At 42.6% G+C, this 20887-nt stretch overlaps 2 long non-coding RNA genes across 3 annotated transcripts; one reads left to right on the forward strand and one right to left on the reverse strand.

Annotated features, from left to right (window-relative positions):
- The first annotated feature begins 307 nt into the window (after positions 1–307).
- LOC118560924 lies at positions 308–1709 on the forward strand. The gene is made up of 3 exons (XR_004929686.1): positions 308–478; positions 795–882; positions 1691–1709. It is a non-coding gene; the product is annotated as an uncharacterized LOC118560924 (long non-coding RNA).
- Positions 1710–4201: 2492 nt separating this feature from the next.
- LOC118560925 lies at positions 4202–5175 on the reverse strand. 2 transcript variants are annotated; one of them, XR_004929688.1, is made up of 3 exons: positions 5084–5175; positions 4786–4970; positions 4202–4608 (listed from the first exon to the last, which is right to left on the reverse strand). It is a non-coding gene; the product is annotated as an uncharacterized LOC118560925 (long non-coding RNA). The 2 variants fall into 2 exon arrangements; XR_004929687.1 differs by having other exon boundaries at positions 4786–4992; positions 5084–5169.
- Positions 5176–20887: the final 15712 nt, after the last annotated feature.

The raw sequence follows: 20887 nt of genomic DNA on the forward strand, positions 1-20887 counted from the left end.
ACTCTCGTCTAATGCATCACTTACATGTCCCTCACTGACAGAAGCTGATATAATCATTTGGCGAGTTAATTAGCGTAAGTTACATGTTAATGCTACCTAGCTACCTATAGCTACCTAGCACGTTAAGCCAGCCATTGAGACGAGCACGTTAGACATGTGAACTCTATCGTGTTAATTTTAAATAACAGCAGTAATAAGCCATCCATTGGGACGAGCACGTTATCTGTGTGAACGCTAGTAAGTTATGAAACTGGCTTTGTGACTATTTTAGATTATGGGCTGGTGAATACAGTGTTGTGCTGTTGTAATGCTGGATATCACGTATACTATTGACGGGCAAGGTGAGTTCCATTTGTCTCATCGAGGTATTTTGATCCGTTTTAGGGACCGACGAAGATACCAGGGAGCTAATCCCCTGGCGTGCTGCTAACGCAGATTTATTTACTGGCAGGAGGAATGCGACCCTTACTGGATTCGAGTAAGTACATTGCATTAACAGTTGTATTACGCTACGTTCTTCACTTCAAACTAACATGATCACATATGCTCGTTATTGACAGTGCTGTAGTAAACACATGTAAAGCAGTCTGCATCTCTGGCCCAACCCCAGGATAAATAATCTACTCAAAATAAATGTTGTGATATTGTTGTTGCAAACAAAACATAAGAAATATTTAATGAGTAACATAACATTAGTTGGGCGAACCCAGTACTCGTGTCATGTTAAATGTTCTGGTAGTGGGCCTCTGTATTATTTAATGCATTGATATGATCTGCTGTTGTGTTTTTACCAGGGAATTCATTAAGAAAAAGGGGTTGGAGGGGATGCTGGATGCTAAAGCCATCAGGAAGCGATGGGAGAATTTGGTGCAGAAATACAAGGTTAGTACACAGGGTTCCTGCGGATCCTTAAAAAGTCTTAAAAGGCATTGAATTCTGTAATATAAAACTAAGGCCTTAATTGGCATTAAAATGTCTTAAATCAGTCTTTCTTAGGTCTTAAAATTGTTACCAGGTCATAAATAGGATTTTATTTTTGTAATCCTTACCAAACAGTCAAATAATTGATACAATTGTATTTTTTTTAAATTTACCGAACGGCACAATGTAACCATTATTGGTTTCGTCCCAATAGCGGAACCAATAAAAACTGTTGCGGCCGGACCATAGCTGTGAAAAAGAGTTGGCACTGATTTATAGTTTATTTTAGTAGGGAACAAAACAAAGTTTGTGAATTCAGTTCAGTAGTTGTTAAAAATATATCTGTAATTTGTGTGTTTTTTAGCTTTCTTCCTATATGGAATGTTTTTCAAAATCTTTAACATGTCTACTGAGCCAGAAAGTAATGGTTTATGTTAAAATAAACATTTGGGTAAAGTTGTCGCATCCAGGTTTATCTTGTTTATCGTGAAATTGGTCTTAACTTTTTATTTCAAGTGGCATTAAAAAGTCTTAAAAAGTCTTCAATTTAACTTGCCTTGTGCTGTAGGAACCCTGGTACAAGGTTGTTCCATACATATCTTTTTGGAAAACTCCTTTAGGATTGTTTGGGAATTTTACCTATGGTGATTGAGAGACTTTAAATATTTGAACGGTAGTGTATATTTGTAAGCAAGAAATGTAAATACATTGTTAGTGTTTAGCAATTGATAGTGAAATAGTGCAGCTTTTTTTTGTCGTTCATCCACAGGCACTTAAGAACCCTCGTACCGGTGTTAGTACAGAAGGGGGTGAGGCCACCGCTGCTTCTTGGAAGTGGTACGCACTAATGGATGAAGCAATAGGGAGCAGGCCATCTATGGAGCCGCCTGCTCTCTTTGCTTCATCCGACCCGGAAGTGGCGAGGGCCTCGCCCTCTTCTGTGGTGACACCGGTGACTCCTGAGGTGTCTACCCCAAAGAGGCGCCGGGTAGACACCGTGGCTATTGTAAAAGCCTTGCAGGACAATGAGAAGCAGGCTGATGAGGTGATACAGGAGATGCAGAGAGAGCAGCGAGAGCGAGAGGAGAAAAGAGAGAGTTGCAGAACACGAGGAGGAGGAGAGGAGGCACCAAGAGGCTGTGGAGAGGGAAGAGAGGCGTCACCATCAGACTGTAGAGAGGGAGGAGAGGTTTTTCAGGGAGATGAGGGAGAGGGAGGACAGGAGGGATAGGGAGATGGCTGCAAGGGAGAGAGAGGCGTCTGCCAGGGAGGAGCGCCTCCTGGCAATTTTAGATGTTATATCCAAAAAAATGTAGTGAATTAAATATTAAATAAATATGTAAAACATAATTTACACTGTCACTCGTTATACCACAACTTAACATCTTTTTTCCTGATTAGGTTACTCCAGACTTTCAAAAGCGGTAATGTCAAATTCATGATTGATAAATTCCTAAAAATACTACCTACCTACTTTATCAAACTAATAAGAAGTACACAATATATTTACCTCACAATGTTACAAAACAAATCTGAATAAATTACGACCATTCTGCAAAATCTAATGTGTTCAACATTAAACATTGATTTTGCAGAATGGTCGTAATTTATTCAGATTTGTTTTGTTTTTTAACATGCCAGATGAAATCAACACAATCATACAATGGTCATGTAATTTATTCAATCATGCATTTTACATTTTTAAATGTAATCATGGTCAGGGACATAACATGCCATTGCCATCCTCTGTCTCTGCTCTGCACCAGAGACGGCTCCTGGAGGTGCTGGTGCTGGTCTTCGTGCCCTCCTGACATCAGCATCTGGCTCCAGCAGGTCTTCGTTGCTAATACATATGTTATGTAGGACCGTGCAACAGACGATGACCTCCGGCACGTAAGTCACATCCACTTCCAGAGCCTTGAAGAAGATGGACCTCCACCTAGTCTTCAGCATCCCAAAGGACCGCTCAACAATGCTCCTGGCCTTTGACAAGCTGTTGTTAAAGCGAGCCTGGAGGTGGTTGCGAACGGGCTGTCTGAAGGGTGTGATGAGGCTGATGGGCTGGGATAGGCAGGGGTAGCCCCCATCTCCAAGTATGCTGTATCCTGGTGGAGGGTAGGACTGCTGATAGTATATGGGGCTGTTCCTCAGTACCCTGGCATCATGAACTGACCCACAGTACCCCACGAACACATCGAGGAACTTCCCCACGTTATCACAGATGGCCTGCAGCTGGATGGAATAAAAGAGCTTCCTGTTAAAATAACAGGCAGCATCTTGTGCTGGGGGCTTCACCCTGACGTGACAGCCATCGATGGCACCAACCACACGGTTGAAGGCTGCGGTTCTGGCCAGACGGGCAAAGCTACCCCCGAGGCGAGGGAGCTCTTCTGCGGTGGGATGTCGGACCGCCCGATAAAGAAGAGTGGCGATCTTCCCACTCACCCTGTGGACTACCCGGTGAATAGTTGCCCGGGGCATGGCAAAGGCCCTGGCAACAACACGGTAGGAGGAGGGAGTGGCAAGCCAGAAAAGAAAGATAAGGGTGTCGTGCCCCCTTCATGTTAAGACTAAGAATATAATTTTAATATTAAGCCATTCACATATTATCAAAAGCATTATGCTTATCTGTTTGGGTCTATAGGCAAGTGCAGAGCTATTAAGATTTTTCTCTACGTCTCTGGATTAATGCATAGAGTAAGAGTAAGGTTAGCTGCAGAGAGAGTGATAGAGAACAGTGACAGGCAACACTCCCATTGGACTCCATTGTTGCTTTTTGCTTTTTTGAGAAAGAACAGTCCATTCAGCATTTACACCCACTTTTTCTGATGAGGCACAAGTTGGCCACACAACAATGATAATTTTAATACTAAGCCATGCACAAAGAATCAAATATATTAAATAATAACAACTCATTAAGCTTGGATGAATGATTCAAATATTGTTTAATAAAAATACTGAGTGAGACAACAAGATGTGTGTGTGTAAATGTGTGTATCTAACTGGAAAAACAAGAACAAAGTGAAGGAACAGGGAGAAATATTATAAATACATTTAAAAAAAATCCTCCACATACATCAGGCTTCAGAGTGCATCAGGGCTGAAAGGAAGGACAACATTAATAATAAAAGGTACCTGGCATAAGATAAAAATGAACAATGTGGAAAAAAAAAATGGGAACAAGCATGAATAATATCAACAAACATACGTACAGTATGTGTGAACAAGAACAACAAATGTGTAAACAGGCGTTAAGAACAGGTATCGTAACCATTTTTTTGGGGGGGGGGGGGCTCCACTGAAACCTGTGATGGCCACAACAACGATACTGCTGGTCCAGCAAGATCTGTTGAGACAGGGGCACAAATATGTTCATTAAAGCCAGTTCATTCAGGACTGCCTAGAAAAATACTTTCTCTTGCATACATCAGACTCACACCTGTGGAGTTCCAGTATGCACTATGGCCAGTCACTGTAGGGCAGTTCCTCTCGTCAACGCATACTAACATCCTCTTCATCTGAGTCCTGGACACTAAAAAGCAGATGAATCGAAATAGGGCGACAATATATTCAACAATGGACACAGCAGGTAACACTATATATAGGGCAAACCATTCACAGCATATTATAATGTCGCAGACAGGACTGATGATGTCCACAACAACGATCCTGGAGATCCAGGAAGATCTGTTGAGACAGGGGCACAAATTTGTCCTAACAAGCCGGTTCACTCAGGACTGCCTAGAAAATACTTTTTCTTGCATACGTCAGAGGAACTCAGTCCCGACACCTGTGGAGTTCCACTATGCACTACGGGCTGTCACTGTAGGGCAGTTCCTCTAGACAACGCATACTGGCAGTTACCTGGATGATGCATCAGACCACTTGGCGGACTTCTTGGACAACAAGAACAGCAACTGCAGTGCTTCTGAGGTTGTGAGAGTGGAGCAGCTGGTAGACCCATCACCACCTGACCTCACAAAGACCGAGTCTTGTGTCCTCTGCCACCTGGCAGGATACGTAGCGAAGAGGGTCATCAGCTTCTCGCTCTGTGAGGAATGCCAGTGTGCACTGGTTGAAAAAGTAACCAACACAACAAGTGAGAAAGCTGTTTTACTACAGTTAAAGGAATTTTAAAAATTCCTTTAACTGTGCATTATACCGGCCATCCGATGAGCTGTTCACTCTCCTGCAGCACGTGGAGCAGCTCTTCCGTTCCAAGACGAGTGATTCCCTTATGGAATCCTCCAACGTACAGCTGGAAAGAGAGGCCATGAGTCTGGACAGCAACCTTCCCTCATGCCATGAGCTGAAAAAAAAAATCCTTTCAACATATATCAGGCTGAGGTTAAGGATTCACTCAAAGTGCATCGGAGCTGAGAGGAAGGCAAACAGCCGTAATAAGGGGTACCTTGGCAGCAAGAGTCAGACCAAGAAGGCGATTTCCACACAGCAGACCTCCTCACCTAAGGTCATACCATCTAGGCCACTGCCGAACACCTTACTGGTTGCCATGGATGTACTCGGCCACTCCATTCCCGGCACACCGTCCGCAGTCTCCACAGCCTCCAGTCTCCTCTTATTCCAGCAGTCAGCAGTCGCCACCAGCAGCCATGGCCAGCACCAGCCGCCACCAGCTGCCAGCGCCAGCAGAGGCCAACATTATCAGCAGCCGCCACCAGCAGCCGCCATCACCATCCTTCGCCAACATCAGCCAGCTCAAGCAGTCATCGCCTCCAGCAGCAGCCGCCTGCAGCAGCAGTGTTTGGGGAACAAATTAGTCACACTACTGTCTGAGTAATAAACGTTTTAAACCTCATTATGGCTTATGATAATTTTTTGTGTGGAATAATTTGTATTCCTACATGCAATACAACTAAACAGCCCTTTCAAGGGTGTGATTAAACAAACCTTATTTCTACTAGCATCAGATACACAGTACTCAGCTGACTGGCTAACACTGCCAGGTTCAGCAGATACAACCTAAAAAAACGTCCTAGTCAACCTTAATGATCCTAGTAATCTAACATCAATAACTTACTTAATAAAAGATGTCAGAGATTCACTAATGAACTGTGTAATTTCTGGTGTAGCGATACCTTCTTCACAGCTGGCAAAATCGAGATAAAAGTAGCAGGCAATGACTGAAAATCGATTGTCTACCAAGTTAAGAATATATTTATAAATTGCACTGTGCACGTACAAATAAATATAAGCATATGCACCATAAAGGGCCTATTAATATAATATACAGAGTTTACAATTCAAAAGAGGTAGCTATTTAATCAACTTAGGCCTGGATATAACGTTACCTTCACAGAAGGCAAGTCAAGCTAACAAACTAGCAGGCAATCGGTCGTCTACCAAGATAAAAAATTATATATATATATATATATATATATATATATATATATATATATATATATATATATATATATATATAATTACGCTGTGTACATACAACAAAAGATCAGTATATGCACCATAAAGGGCCTATTTATATAATATACAGAGTTGATAATTCAAAAGAGGTAGCTATTTAATCAACTTACGCTTGGATATAACGTTGTGTACATACAAATAAAGATCAGTATATGCATCATAAAGGACCTCTGATAAAATATAGACAGTTGACAGTTCAAAATAGGTAGCTATTTAATCAATTTACCCCTGGATATAACGTTACCTTCACAGAAGACAAGTCAAGCTAACAAACTAGCAGGCAATCGGTCGTCTACCAAGATAAAAAATATATATATAATTACGCTGTGTACATACAACAAAAGATCAGAATATGCATCATAAATGGCCTATGATACAATATAGACAGTTGACAATTCAAAACAGGTAGCTATTTAATCAACTTACCTCAGAAGTTACTCGAGAGTCAGCAATGGAAGTGAATGATGTCCGACGCCATAGAATGGCTTTTTGGAACTATGCGAGGCTGCATACCCCGGAAGTGGGCGGCAAACAGCGTACAACGGAGTCCAATGGGAGTGTCGCGACTCTTTTTAGCTCTATGGCTCTGGCCAGGTCCTGTTGGAAGCAATAGCCCAATGGGAAAGCTATTGAAATCCCAAATGGGACAGAAAACTGACACATGGCTGAAAGTCACATGGAAATTTTAAAATGTTAAGAGGAAGTGACTATGCGAATTTCAGATTTCTACATTAATCACAGCCACTGCAGCGGGCGTTGAAAGTTGCCATTGTATCCCAATGGAGCTTCTCCCTCTGGCCCTCAGAGTTCCGTCGTCATGGAAACTCACTCACACAGCTGCAGCGAGCAATTCTACCGAAGTGCAGAGACTTTGCTCACAATAAGTCCCATTGGATTATAATGGAGAACTTTGCCCCGAACAACGCTTCATATCTCCTGATCTATAAATGGTAGAGACATAATTTTTTCTGTGTTTAGTTCGTAACGGATAGGGGAAGAAGTAAAGCTATCGTTTTTTGCTAGAAAAAGTTTAATAAAGGCGTAAAAAATTATGATTTAAATAGGATTTTTATGGATTTTCAGAAATCCTCTAAAAAGGGTCCCGAACAAATTGCTGTAACTCAAAAAGTATAAGAGATATCAAAATAATTATTTCACCATGAGTATCAGCAGGATTTTGAGGACCATGAAGCTCATTTTTATGTTTGTACAAAAATCGGTGTAGACACAGCAACGATGTAAAAAAGTGGTTGATGTGGGGAAATGCAGCTCCAAAGCGTTTTTAGGATTTTGCACATTTGCTACTCCCGAATAGTTATTCACAAAATTCCTTTTTTGTGAGTGCCAGAAGGGTTGGGACATTCATGTGTGAAAGTCTCATGTCTGTACATAAAACGGTTTAGGAGTAGCGACGATGCGAAAACATGTGATGTTTTGGATTTTTAGACGTCATTTTTCAAAACCTCTCCATAGGAAATGAATGGGGGAGGTTTCGGGTTTGTGTCGGTCTGAGGTGATTTGCGAAAAATCTATAAACGCCACACCAATGAGGGTTACATTTCCCGAATCCTGACAAAAATACCTACGTTTCGATGTATAATTTGTCTATGTAGAGTGAAAATTGAGCGAGTAAGGTCAAGTTGTTTGGAGTTTTGAAATCTTTAAAAAAGCTAGTGGGCCACTCTAGCGGTTGGAGAATTCCGTCATTGACTTTCATTGTAAACGATGATTTCGCTGATTTTTGGACATGAGCTTTGAGGAGTAACTGTGAAGAGACGATAAAAGATCTCCACATCCCGTTTTCACTTCTGAGTAGTTCACCGATATATCTACAAACTGGAAGTTAAACGGTGTTCGTAGGTGAAAGCATGACGACACAGTACAGCTTTGAAAATGGTCATTTTGAGGCATGTTTGAGGCTTTCTTTCGACCCGACTCCATTGATTATTATGGGGTTTTTGGGGGTTGGTTTTTCGCTAATTTTGTTGCCATGGTAACTCGAAACCCCAATAAAAGTAGTAGCACACCATTCCAGACCGAGCCACACGTTTTGATACCTATATTGTGGGGGTGCACGCTACGGTTCGGGCCACATTAACGCACGAAGAAACTGGAATATTAACTAGAAAAATTTCTGAAGAAATTTAGCAAGGCGCCTGCCACTTGGTGCGTACCGTACCGTCAGAATTAGCAACAGGAAGTAACACTGCGAATTTCAGGTTCCTACGGTCTTTACAGCCCTCGCAGCGGCCGTTGAAAGGTGCCATGTTAAGTCAATGGACCTCCTAGGAGCCTCTTGCTAGCAGCGTTGTCATGGAGACTCCCTGACAGCTGCAGCCCTCTCTGTCTGTAAAGGCAGAAGAACTCTGGCTAAGCAGCTGTTGGTAGGACCTTCCTAAAGCTATTTCCGGTTAGCAACATGCTAACGGTTAGCCGCTAGCATGGCTGTGTTCAGTATCACCGGGTGATGTTACTCTGTTAGTTTGGTTGAAATCCTGTACTGAGAAGTGCCTAAAAAGGGAGAAAATCCTAAAATTCACCAAATCTGTCAAGCAGAAGTTTGTACAGGCTTCCTAGAGCTACTTCCGGTTAGCAACATGCTAACCGTTAGCCGCTAACATGGTTGTGTTTGGTATCACTGGGTTAGTGTACTCTGTTAGTTTGGTCCAAATCCTGTACTGGGATGAGCCTCAAATAGGGAGAAAATACGTCATTTATAATGTTGCCATGGTAACTCAAAATGGCGGGTGGTACAAAAAATACTTCATGGGATCAGCACACATGTTTTAATATACAAACTGTGAGGATTATAACACAAAAATCTTTGTCACCTACGCCGGGTTTCGAACCCACGACCTCTTGCATGCAAAGCCTGCACTTTCCATCTGAGCTATATTGTAGCGCCATATATGGGCATGAAGTATGGGGACCATAAGGGGTTTGGTCCCCCATTGAAAAACATTGGATGTTTGACACCTCATAGCTTGGAGATGCTTTATGCGACGTAGCCCAAATTTCTTGTGGAGCTTTCTCTCTAAAGGAAGAACAGACTCTGTGAAGCAGAAGTTGGTGAGACCTTCCTAGAGCTACTTCCAGTTAGCAACATGCTAACTGTTAGCCTCTAACAACATTGTGTTCAGTATCACCAGGTGATTGTACTCTGTCAGTTTGGTCCAAATCCTGTACTGGGAAGTGCCTCAAATAGGGGTGCCAATACTTAATGTCACCAAACGTGACAAAAGTTCATGGGACAGATTGGCCTCCTTTAGAAACTCAGCCTCACCACATCTGGGCCCAGAACTCAACATTTGACCAAAATGTTGTGTAGTGCCATTTCCCACATGTGGGTGGTGCTGTATTGGCCAATTGGGTTGTGTCTGGTTATCATGCCAGGTCCTGTTGGAAGCAAAGGCCCAATAGGAAAGCATGTGAAACCCCAAATGGGACAGAAAACTGACACATGGCTGAAAGTCACATGAAAATTGTAAAATGTTAAGAGGAAGTGAGTGTGCGAATTTCAGATTCCTACATTAATCACAGCCGCTGCAGCGGGCGTCGAAAGTTGCCATTCTATCTCAATGGAACGTCTCCCACTGACCCTCAGAGTTCCGTCGTCATGGAAACTCACTGACACAGCTGCAGCGGGCCAGTCTAAAAAAGTGCAGACACTTGGTGTCCAAGTCTGCCTATTGGATTATAATGGAGAACTTTGCCTCGAACAACGCACGATTTCTCCGGAACCGTAAATGGTAGAGACGTAATTTTTTCTGTGTTTATTTCGTAAAGGATAGGGGAAGAAGACTTGCTATCGGTTTTTGCTGGAAAAAGTTTAATAAAGGCGTAAAAAATTATGATCTAAAGGACATTTTTATGAAATTTCAGAAATCCTCTGAAAATGATCCCGAACAAATCGCTCTGGCTAAAAAAGCATAAGAGATATCAAAATAATTCTTTCACTGTGAGTATCAGCAGGCTTTTGATGAACTTGTAGCTCATTTTCATATTTTTAATAAAATCGGTGTAGGCACAGCGACGATGTAAAAAAGTGGATGATGTGGGAAAATGCAGCTCCAAAGCGATTTCAGGATTTTGCACATTCGCTACTCCCGAACAAATTGTTCCTGTGGAAAAACCGTAACAGTTATCCACAAAATTCATTTTTCTTGAGTGCCAGAAGGGTTGGGACATTCATGTGTGAAAGTCTCATGTCTGTACATAAAACGGTTTAGGAGTAGCGACGATGCGAAAACATGTGATGTTTTGGATTTTTAGACGTCATTTTTCAAAACCGCTCCATAGGAAATGAATGGGGGAGGTTTCGGGTTTGTGTCGGTCTGAGGTGATTTGCGAAAAATCTATAAATGCCACACCAATGAGGGTTACATTTCCCGAATCCTGACAAAAATACCTACGTTTTGATGTATAATTTGTCTACGTAGAGTGAAAATTGAGCGAGTAAGCTCAAGTTGTTCGGAGTTTTGAAATCTTTAAAAAAGCTAGAGTGGCCCACTCTAGCGGTTGGAGAATTCCGTCATTGACTTTCATTGTAAACGATGATTTCGCTGATTTTTGGACATGAGCTTTGAGGAGTAACTGTGAGGAGACGATAAAATATATCCACATCCCGTTTTAACTTCTGAGTAGTTCACAGATATATCTACAAACTGGAAGTTAAACGGTGTTCGTAGGTGAAAGCATGACGACACAGTACAGCGTTGAAATTGGTCATTTGGAGGCCTTTTTGAGGCTTTCTTTCTACCCGACTCCATTCATTCCTATGGGTTTTTTGGGGGTGGTTTTTCGCTAATTTTGTTGCCATGGTAACTCGAAACCCCAATAAAAGTAGTAGCACACATCTCGTAATCGAGCCACAAGTTTTGATACCTATATCGTGGGGGTGCTCGCTACAGTTCGGGCCTGCATTTAATCGTGATGTAAGAAAAATAAAGAATAACTAGAAAAATTTCTGAAGAAATTTAGCAAGGCGCCTGCCACTTGGTGCGTACCGTACCGTCAGAAATAGCAAGAGGAAGTAACACTGCAAATTTCAGGTTCCTACGGTCTTCACAGCCCTCGCAGCGGCCGTTGAAAGGTGCCATGTTAAGTCAATGGACCTCCTAGGAGCCTCTTGCTAGCACCGTTGTCATGGAGACTCAGTGAGAGCTGCAGCCCTCTGTCTGTAAAGGCAGAAGAACTCTGGCTAAGAAGCTGTTGGTAGGACCTTCCTAAAGCTATTTCCGGTTAGCAACATGCTTACGGTTAGCAGCTAGCATGGCTGTGTTCAGTATCACTGGGTGATGTTACCCTGTTAGTTTGGTTGAAATCCTGTACTGAGAAGTGCCTAAAAAGGGAGAAAATCCTAAAATTCACCAAATCTGTCAAGCAGAAGTTTGTACAGGCTTCCTAGAGCTACTTCTGGTTAGCAACATGCTAACCGTTAGCCGCTAACATGGTTGTGTTTGATATCACTGGGTGAGTGTACTCTGTTAGTTTGGTCCAAATCCTGTACTGGGATGAGCCTTAAATAGGGAGAAAAAACGTCGTTTATAACGTAGCCATGGTAACTGAAAATGGCGGGTGGTATAAAAAAATACTTCATGGGATCAGCACATATGTTTTAATATACACACGGTGGGGATTATAATACAAAAATCTTAGTCTGCCACACCGGGTTTCGATCCCACGTCCTCTTACATGCAAAGCCTGCACTTTCCATCTGAGCTATACTGTAGCGCCATATATGGGCATGCATCATTGGGACCATAAGGGGTTTGGTCCTCCATTGAAAAGCATTGGATGTTTGACACCTCATAGCTTGGAGATGCTTTATGCGACATAGCCCAAATTTATTGTGGAGCTTTCTCTCTAAAGTACGAACAGACTCTGTGAAACAGAAGTTGGTGAGACCTTCATAGAGCTACTTCCGGTTAGCAACATGCTAACAGTTAGCCGCTAACAACATTGTGTTCAGTATCACCGGGGGATTGTACTCTGTCAGTTTGGTCCAAATCCTGTACTGGGAAGTGCCTCAAATAGGGGTGCCAATACTTATTGTCACCAAACGTGACCAAAGTTCATGGGTCATATTGGCCTCCTTTAGCAACTCAGCCTCACCACATCTGGGCCCAGAACTCAACATTTGACCAAAATTGTCAGTAGCGCCATTTCCCACAGGTGGGTGGTGCTGTATTGGCCAATTGGGTTGTGTCTGGTTATCATGCCAGGTCCTGTTGGAAGCAAAGGCCCTATAGGAAAGCATGTGAAATCCCAAATGGCACAGAAAACTGACACATGGCTGAAAGTCACATGAAAATTTTAAAATGTTAAGAGGAAGTGACTGTGTGAATATCAGATTTCTACATTAATCACAGCCGCTGCAGCGGGCGTCGAAAGTTGCCATTCTATCTCAATGGAACGTCTCCCACTGGCCCTCAGAGTTCCGTCGTCATGGAAACTCACTGACACAGCTGCAGCGGGCCAGTCTGCCGAAGTGCAGAGACTTTGCTCACAATAAGTCCCATTGGATTATAATGGAGAACTTTGCCCCGAACAACGCTTCATATCTCCTGATCTATAAATGGTAGAGACGTAATTTTTTCTGCGTTTAGTTCATAACGGATAGGGGAAGAAGAAAAGCTATCGTTTTTTGCTGGAAAAAGTTTAATAAAGGCGTAAAAAATTATGATCTAAATGGGATTTTTATGGATTTTCAGAAATCCTCTTAAAACGCTTCCGAACAAATCGCTGTAGCTCAAAAAGTATAAGAGATATCAAAATAATTCTTTCACCATGAGTATCAGCAGGCTTTTGAGGACCATGAAGCTCATTTTTATGTTTGTACAAAAATCGGTGTAGACACAGCGACGATGTAAAAAAGTGGTTGATGTGGGAAAATGCAGCTCCAAAGCGTTTTTAGGATTTTGCACATTCGCTACTCCCGAACAAATTGTTCCTGCGGAAAAACCGTAACAGTTATCCACAAAATTCCTTTTTTGTGAGTGCCAGAAAGGTTGGGACATTCATGTGTGAAAGTCTCATGTCTGTACATAAAACGGTTTAGGAGTAGCGACGATGCGAAAACATGTGATGTTTTGGATTTTTAGACGTCATTTTTCAAAACCGCTCCATAGGAAATGAATGGGGGAGGTTTCGGGTTTGTGTCGGTCTGAGGTGATTTGCGAAAAATCTATAAATGCCACACCAATGAGGGTTACATTTCCCGAATCCTGACAAAAATACCTACGTTTTGATGTATAATTTGTCTACGTAGAGTGAAAATTGAGCGAGTAAGGTCAAGTTGTTCGGAGTTTTGAAATTTTTAAAAAAGCTAGAGTGGGCCACTCTAGCGGTTGGAGAATTCCGTCATTGACTTTCATTGTAAACGATGATTTCGCTGATTTTTGGACATGAGCTTTGAGGAGTAACTGTGAAGAGACGACAAAAGATATCCACATCCCGTTTTCACTTCTGAGTAGGTCACAGATATATCTACAAACTGGAAGTTAAACGGTGTTCGTAGGTGAAAGCATGACGACACAGTACAGCGTTGAAATTGGTCATTTGGAGGCCTTTTTGAGGCTTTCTTTCTACCCGACTCCATTCATTCCTATGGAGTTTTTTGGGGGGGGGGTTCGCTAATTTTGTTGCCATGGTAACTCGAAACCCCAATAAAAGTAGTAGCACACATTTCGTAATCGAGCCGCAGGTTTTGATACCTATATTGTGGGGGTGCACGCTACGGTTCGGGCCGCATTAGCCGTGACGGAATAATAATAAAGAATAACTAGAAAAATTTCTGAAGAAATTTAGCAAGGCGCCTGCCACTTGGTGCGTACCGTACCGTCAGAAATAGCAACAGGAAGCCACACTGCGAATTTCAGCTTCCTACGGTCTTCACAGCCCCCGCAACGGCCGTTGAAAGGTGCCATGTTAAGTCAATGGACCTCCTAGGAGCCTCTTGCTAGCAGCGTTGTCATGGAGACTCACTGACAGCTGCAGCCCTCTCTCTGTCTGTAAAGGCAGAAGAACTCTGGCTAAGCAGCAGTTGGTAGGACCTTCCTAAAGCTATTTCCGTTAGCAACATGCTAACGGTTAGCCGCTAGCATGGCTGTGTTCAGTATCAGCGGGTGATGTTACTCTGTTAGTTTGGTTGAAATCCTGTACTGAGAAGTGCCTAAAAAGGGAGAAAATCCTAAAATTCACCAAATCTGTCAAGCAGAAGTTTGTACAGGCTTCCTAGAGCTACTTCCGGTTAGCAACATGCTAACCGTTAGCCGCTAACATGGTTGTGTTTGGTATCACTGGGTGAGTGTACTCTGTTAGTTTGGTCCAAATCCTGTACTGGGATGAGCCTTAAATAGGGAGAAAAAACGTCGTTTATAACGTTGCCATGGTAACTCAAAATGGCGGGTGGTACAAAAAAATACTTCATGGGATCAGCACATATGTTTTAATATACACACTGTGGGGATTATAATACAAAAATCTTAGTCTGCCACGCCGGGTTTCGATCCCACGACCTCTTGCATGCAAAGCCTGCACTTTCCATCTGAGCTATACTGTAGCGCCATATATGGGCATGCAGTATTGGGACCATAAGGGGTTTGGTCCCCCATTGAAAAGCATTGGATGTTTGACACCTCATAGCTTGGAGATGCTTTATGCCACGTAGCCCAAATTTCTTGTGGAGCTTTCTCTCTAAAGTAAGAACAGACTCTGTGAAGCAGAATATGGTGAGACCTTTCTAGAGCTACTTCCGGTTAGCAACATGCTAACAGTTAGCCGCTAACATGGTTGTGTTCAGTATCACCGGGTGATTGTACTCTGTCAGTTTGGTCCAAATCCTGTACTGGGAAGTGCCTCAAATAGGGGTGCCAATACTTAATGTCACCAAACGTGACCAAAGTTCATTGGTCAGATTGGCCTCTTTTAGCAACTCAGCCTCACCACATCTGGGCCCAGAACTCAACATTTGACCAAAATGGTGTGTAGTGCCATTTCCCACAGGTGGGTGGTGCTGTATTGGCCAAGTGGGTCGTGTCTAGGCATCATGCCAGGTCCTGTTAGAAGCAAAGACCCAATAGGAAAGCATGTAAAATCCAAAATGGGACAGTAAACTGACACATGACTGAAAGTCACATGAAAATTTTAAAATGTTAAGAGGAAGTGACTGTGCGAATTTCAGATTTCTACATTAATCACAGCCGCTGCAGCTGGCGTCGAAAGTTGCCATTCTATCTCAATGGAACGTCTCCCACTGGCCCTCAGAGTTCCGTCGTCATGGAAACTCACTGACACAGCTGCAGCGGGCCAGTCTAAAAAAGTGCAGACACTTGGTGTCCAAGTCTGCCTATTGGATTATAATGGAGAACTTTGCCTCGAACAACGCACGATTTCTCCGGAACCGTAAATGGTAGAGACGTAATTTTTTCTGTGTTTATTTCGTAAAGGATAGGGGAAGAAGACTTGCTATCGGTTTTTGCTGGAAAAAGTTTAATAAAGGCGTAAAAAATTATGATCTAAAGGACATTTTTATGAAATTTCAGAAATCCTCTGAAAATGATCCCGAACAAATCGCTCTGGCTAAAAAAGTATAAGAGATATCAAAATAATTCTTTCACTGTGAGTATCAGCAGGCTTTTGATGACCATGTAGCTCATTTTCATATTTTTACAAAAATCGGTGTAGGCACAGCGACGATGTAAAAAAGTGGATGATGTGGGAAAATGCAGCTCCAAAGCGATTTCAGGATTTTGCACATTCGCTACTCCCGAACAAATTGTTCCTGTGGAAAAACCGTAACAGTTATCCACAAAATTCATTTTTCTTGAGTGCCAGAAGGGTTGGGACATTCATGTGTGAAAGTCTCATGTCTGTACATAAAACGGTTTAGGAGTAGCGACGATGCGAAAACATGTGATGTTTTGGATTTTTAGACGTCATTTTTCAAAACCGCTCCATAGGAAATGAATGGGGGAGGTTTCGGGTTTGTGTCGCTCTGAGGTGATTTGCGAAAAATCTATAAATGCCACACCAATGAGGGTTACATTTCCCGAAGCCTGACAAAAATACCTACGTTTTGATGTATAATTTGTCTACATAGAGTGAAAATTGAGCGAGTAAGGTCAAGTTGTTCGGAGTTTTGAAATCTTTAAAAAAGCTAGAGTGGCCCACTCTAGCGGTTGGAGAATTCCGTCATTGACTTTCATTGTAAACGATGATTTCGCTGATTTTTGGACATGAGCTTTGAGGAGTACTTGTGAGGAGACGATAACAGATATCCACATCCCGTTTTCACTTTTGAGTAGGTCACAGATATATCTACAAACTGGACGTTAAACGGTGTTCATAGGTGAAAGCATGGCGACACAGTACAGCTTTCAAAATGGTCAATTTGAGGCTTTTTTGAGGCTTTCTTTCTACCCGACTCCATTGATTATCATGGGTTTTTTGGGGGTTGGTTTTTCGCTAATTTTGTTGCCATGGTAACTCGAAATCCCAATAAAAGTAGTAGCACACATCTCGAGATCGAGCCACAGGTTCTGATGCCTATATTGTGGGGGTGCACGCTACGTTTTGGGCCGTATTAATCGTGAAGGAAGAAAAATAAAGAATAACTAGAAAAATTTCTGAAGAAATTTAGCAAGGCGCCTGCCACTTGGTGCGTACCGTACCGTCAGAAATAGCAACAGGAAGCAACACTGCGAATTTCAGCTTCCTACGGTCTTCACAGCCCCCGCAGCGGCCGTTGAAAGGTGCCATGTTAAGTCAATGGACCTCCTAGGAGCCTCTTGCTAGCAGCGTTGTCATGGAGACTCACTGACAGCTACAGCCCTCTCTGTCTGTAAAGGCAGAACAACCCTGGCTAAGCAGAAGTTGGTAGGACCTTCCCTAAAGCTACTTCTGGTTAGCAACATGCTAACGGTTAGCCGCTAGCATGGTTGTGTTCAGTATCACCGGGTGATGTTACTCTGTTAGTTTGGTTGAAATCCTGTACTGAGAAGTGCCTAAAAAGGGAGAAAATCCTAAAATTCACCAAATCTGTCAAGCAGGAGTTTGTACAAGCTTCTTATAGCTACTTCCGGTTAGCAACATGCTAACCGTTAGCTGCTAACATGGTTGTGTATGGTATCACTGGGTGAGTGTACTCTGTTAGTTTGGTCCAAATCCTGTACTGGGATGAGCCTCAAATAGGGAGAAAATACGTCGTTTATAACGTTGCCATGGTAACTCAAAATGGCGGGTGGTATAAAAAAATACTTCATGGGATCAGCACATATGTTTTATTATACACACTGTGGGGATTATAATACAAAAATCTTAGTCTGCCACACCGGGTTTCGATCCCACGACCTCTTGCATGCAAAGCCTGCACTTTCCATCTGAGCTATACTGTAGCGCCATATATGGGCATGCAGTATTGGGACCATAAGGGGTTTGGTCCCCCATTGAAACGCATTGGTTGTTTGACACCTCATAGCTTGGAGATGCTTTATGCCACGTAGCCCAAATTTCTTGTGGAGCTTTCTCTCTAAAGTAAGAACAGACTCTGTGAAGCAGAAGATGGTGAGACCTTCCTAGAGCTACTTCCGGTTAGCAACATGCTAACCGTTAGCCGCTAACATGGTTGTGTTCAGTATCACCGGGTGATTGTACTCTGTCAGTTTGGTCCAAATCCTGTACTGGGAAGTGCCTCAAATAGGGGGTGCCAATACTTAATGTCACCAAACGTGACCAAAGTTCATTGGTCAGATTGGCCTCCTTTAGCAACTCAGCCTCACCACATCTGGGCCCAGAACTCAACATTTGACCAACATGGTGTGTAGTGCCATTTCCCACATGTGGGTGGTGCTGTATTGGCCAATTGGGTCGTGTCTGGTTATCATGCCAGGTCCTGTTGGAAGCAAAGGTCCAATAGGAAAGCATGTGATATCCAAAATGGTACAGAAAATTGACACATGACTGAAAGTCACATGAAAATTGTAAAATGTTAAGAGGAAGTGACTGTGCAAATTTCAGATTTCTACATTAATCACAGCCGCTGCAGTGAGCGATGAAAGTTGCCATTGTATCTCAATGGAGCTTTTTCCTCTGGCCCTCAGAGTTCCGTCGTCATGGAAACTCACTCACACACCTGCAGCGGCCGAAGTGCAGACACTTTGGTCACAATAAGTCCCATTGGATTATAATGGAGAACTTTGCCTCGAACAACGCACGATTTCTCCTGAACCGTAAATGGTAGAGACGTAATTTTTTCTGTGTTTATTTCGTAAAGGATAGGGGAAGAAGACTTGCTATCGGTTTTTGCTGGAAAAAGTTTAATAAAGGCGTAAAAAATTATGATCTAAAGGACATTTTTATGAAATTTCAGAAATCCTCTGAAAATGATCCCGAACAAATCGCTCTGGCTAAAAAAGCATAAGAGATATCAAAATAATTCTTTCACTGTGAGTATCAGCAGGCTTTTGATGACCATGTAGCTCATTTTCATATTTTTACATAAAATCGGTGTAGGCACAGCGACGATGTAAAAAAGTGGATGATGTGGGAAAATGCAGCTCCAAAGCGATTTCAGGATTTTGCACATTCGCTACTCCCGAACAAATTGTTCCTGTGGAAAAACCGTAACAGTTATCCACAAAATTCATTTTTCTTGAGTGCCAGAAGGGTTGGGACATTCATGTGTGAAAGTCTCATGTCTGTACATAAAACGGTTTAGGAGTAGCGACGATGCGAAAACATGTGATGTTTTGGATTTTTAGACGTCATTTTTCAAAACCGCTCCATAGGAAATGAATGGGGGAGGTTTCGGGTTTGTGTCGCTCTGAGGTGATTTGCGAAAAATCTATAAATGCCACACCAATGAGGGTTACATTTCCCGAATCCTGACAAAAATACCTACGTTTTGATGTATAATTTGTCTACGTAGAGTGAAAATTGAGCGAGTAAGGTCAAGTTGTTCGGAGTTTTGAAATCTTTAAAAAGCTAGAGTGGCCCACTCTAGCGGTTGGAGAATTCCGTCATTGACTTTCATTGTAAACGATGATTTCGCTGATTTTTGGACATGAGCTTTGAGGAGTAACTTGTGAGGAGACGATAAAAGATATCCATATCCCGTTTTCACTTCTGAGTAGGTCACAGATATATCTACAAACTGGAAGTTAAACGGTGTTCGTAGGTGAAAGCATGACGACACAGTACAGCGTTGAAAATGGTCATTTGGAGGCCTTTTTGAGGCTTTCTTTCTACCCGACTCCATTCATTCCTATGGGTTTTTTGGGGGTGGTTTTTCGCTAATTTTGTTGCCATGGTAACTCGAAACCCCAATCAAAGTAGTAGCACACATCTCGTAATCGAGCCACAAGTTTTGATACCTATATCGTGGGGGTGCTCGCTACAGTTCGGGCTGCATTTATCGTGATGTAAGAAAAATAAAGAATAACTAGAAAAATTTCTGAAGAAATTTAGCAAGGCGCCTGCCTCTTGGTGCGTACCGTACCGTCAGAAATAGCAAGAGGAAGTAACACTGCAAATTTCAGGTTCCTACGGTCTTCACAGCCCTCGCAGCGGCCGTTGAAAGGTGCCATGTTAAGTCAATGGACCTCCTAGGAGCCTCTTGTTAGCAGCGTTGTCATGGAGACTCACTGACAGCTGCAGCCCTCTCTCTGTCTGTAAAGGCAGAAGAACTCTGGCTAAGCAGCAGTTGGTAGGACCTTCCTAAAGCTATTTCCGTTAGCAACATGCTAACGGTTAGCCGCTAGCATGGCTGTGTTCAGTATCACCGGGTGATGTTACTCTGTTAGTTTGGTTGAAATCCTGTACTGAGAAGTGCCTAAAAAGGGAGAAAATCCTAAAATTCACCAAATCTGTCAAGCAGAAGTTTGTACAGGCTTCCTAGAGCTACTTTCGGTTAGCAACATGCTAACCGTTAGCCGCTAACATGGTTGTGTTTGGTATCACTGGGTGAGTGTACTCTGTTAGTTTGGTCCAAATCCTGTACTGGGATGAGCCTTAAATAGGGAGAAAAAACGTCGTTTATAACGTAGCCATGGTAACTGAAAATGGCGGGTGGTATAAAAAAATACTTCATGGGATCAGCACATATGTTTTAATATACACACGGTGGGGATTATAATACAAAAATCTTAGTCTGCCACACCGGGTTTCGATCCCACGTCCTCTTACATGCAAAGCCTGCACTTTCCATCTGAGCTATACTGTAGCGCCATATATGGGCATGCATCATTGGGACCATAAGGGGTTTGGTCCTCCATTGAAAAGCATTGGATGTTTGACACCTCATAGCTTGGAGATGCTTTATGCGACATAGCCCAAATTTATTGTGGAGCTTTCTCTCTAAAGTACGAACAGACTCTGTGAAACAGAAGTTGGTGAGACCTTCATAGAGCTACTTCCGGTTAGCAACATGCTAACAGTTAGCCGCTAACAACATTGTGTTCAGTATCACCGGGGGATTGTACTCTGTCAGTTTGGTCCAAATCCTGTACTGGGAAGTGCCTCAAAT

This window comes from Fundulus heteroclitus, unplaced genomic scaffold (genome assembly GCF_011125445.2).
Source record: "Fundulus heteroclitus isolate FHET01 unplaced genomic scaffold, MU-UCD_Fhet_4.1 scaffold_514, whole genome shotgun sequence".
Lineage (NCBI taxonomy): Eukaryota > Metazoa > Chordata > Actinopteri > Cyprinodontiformes > Fundulidae > Fundulus > Fundulus heteroclitus.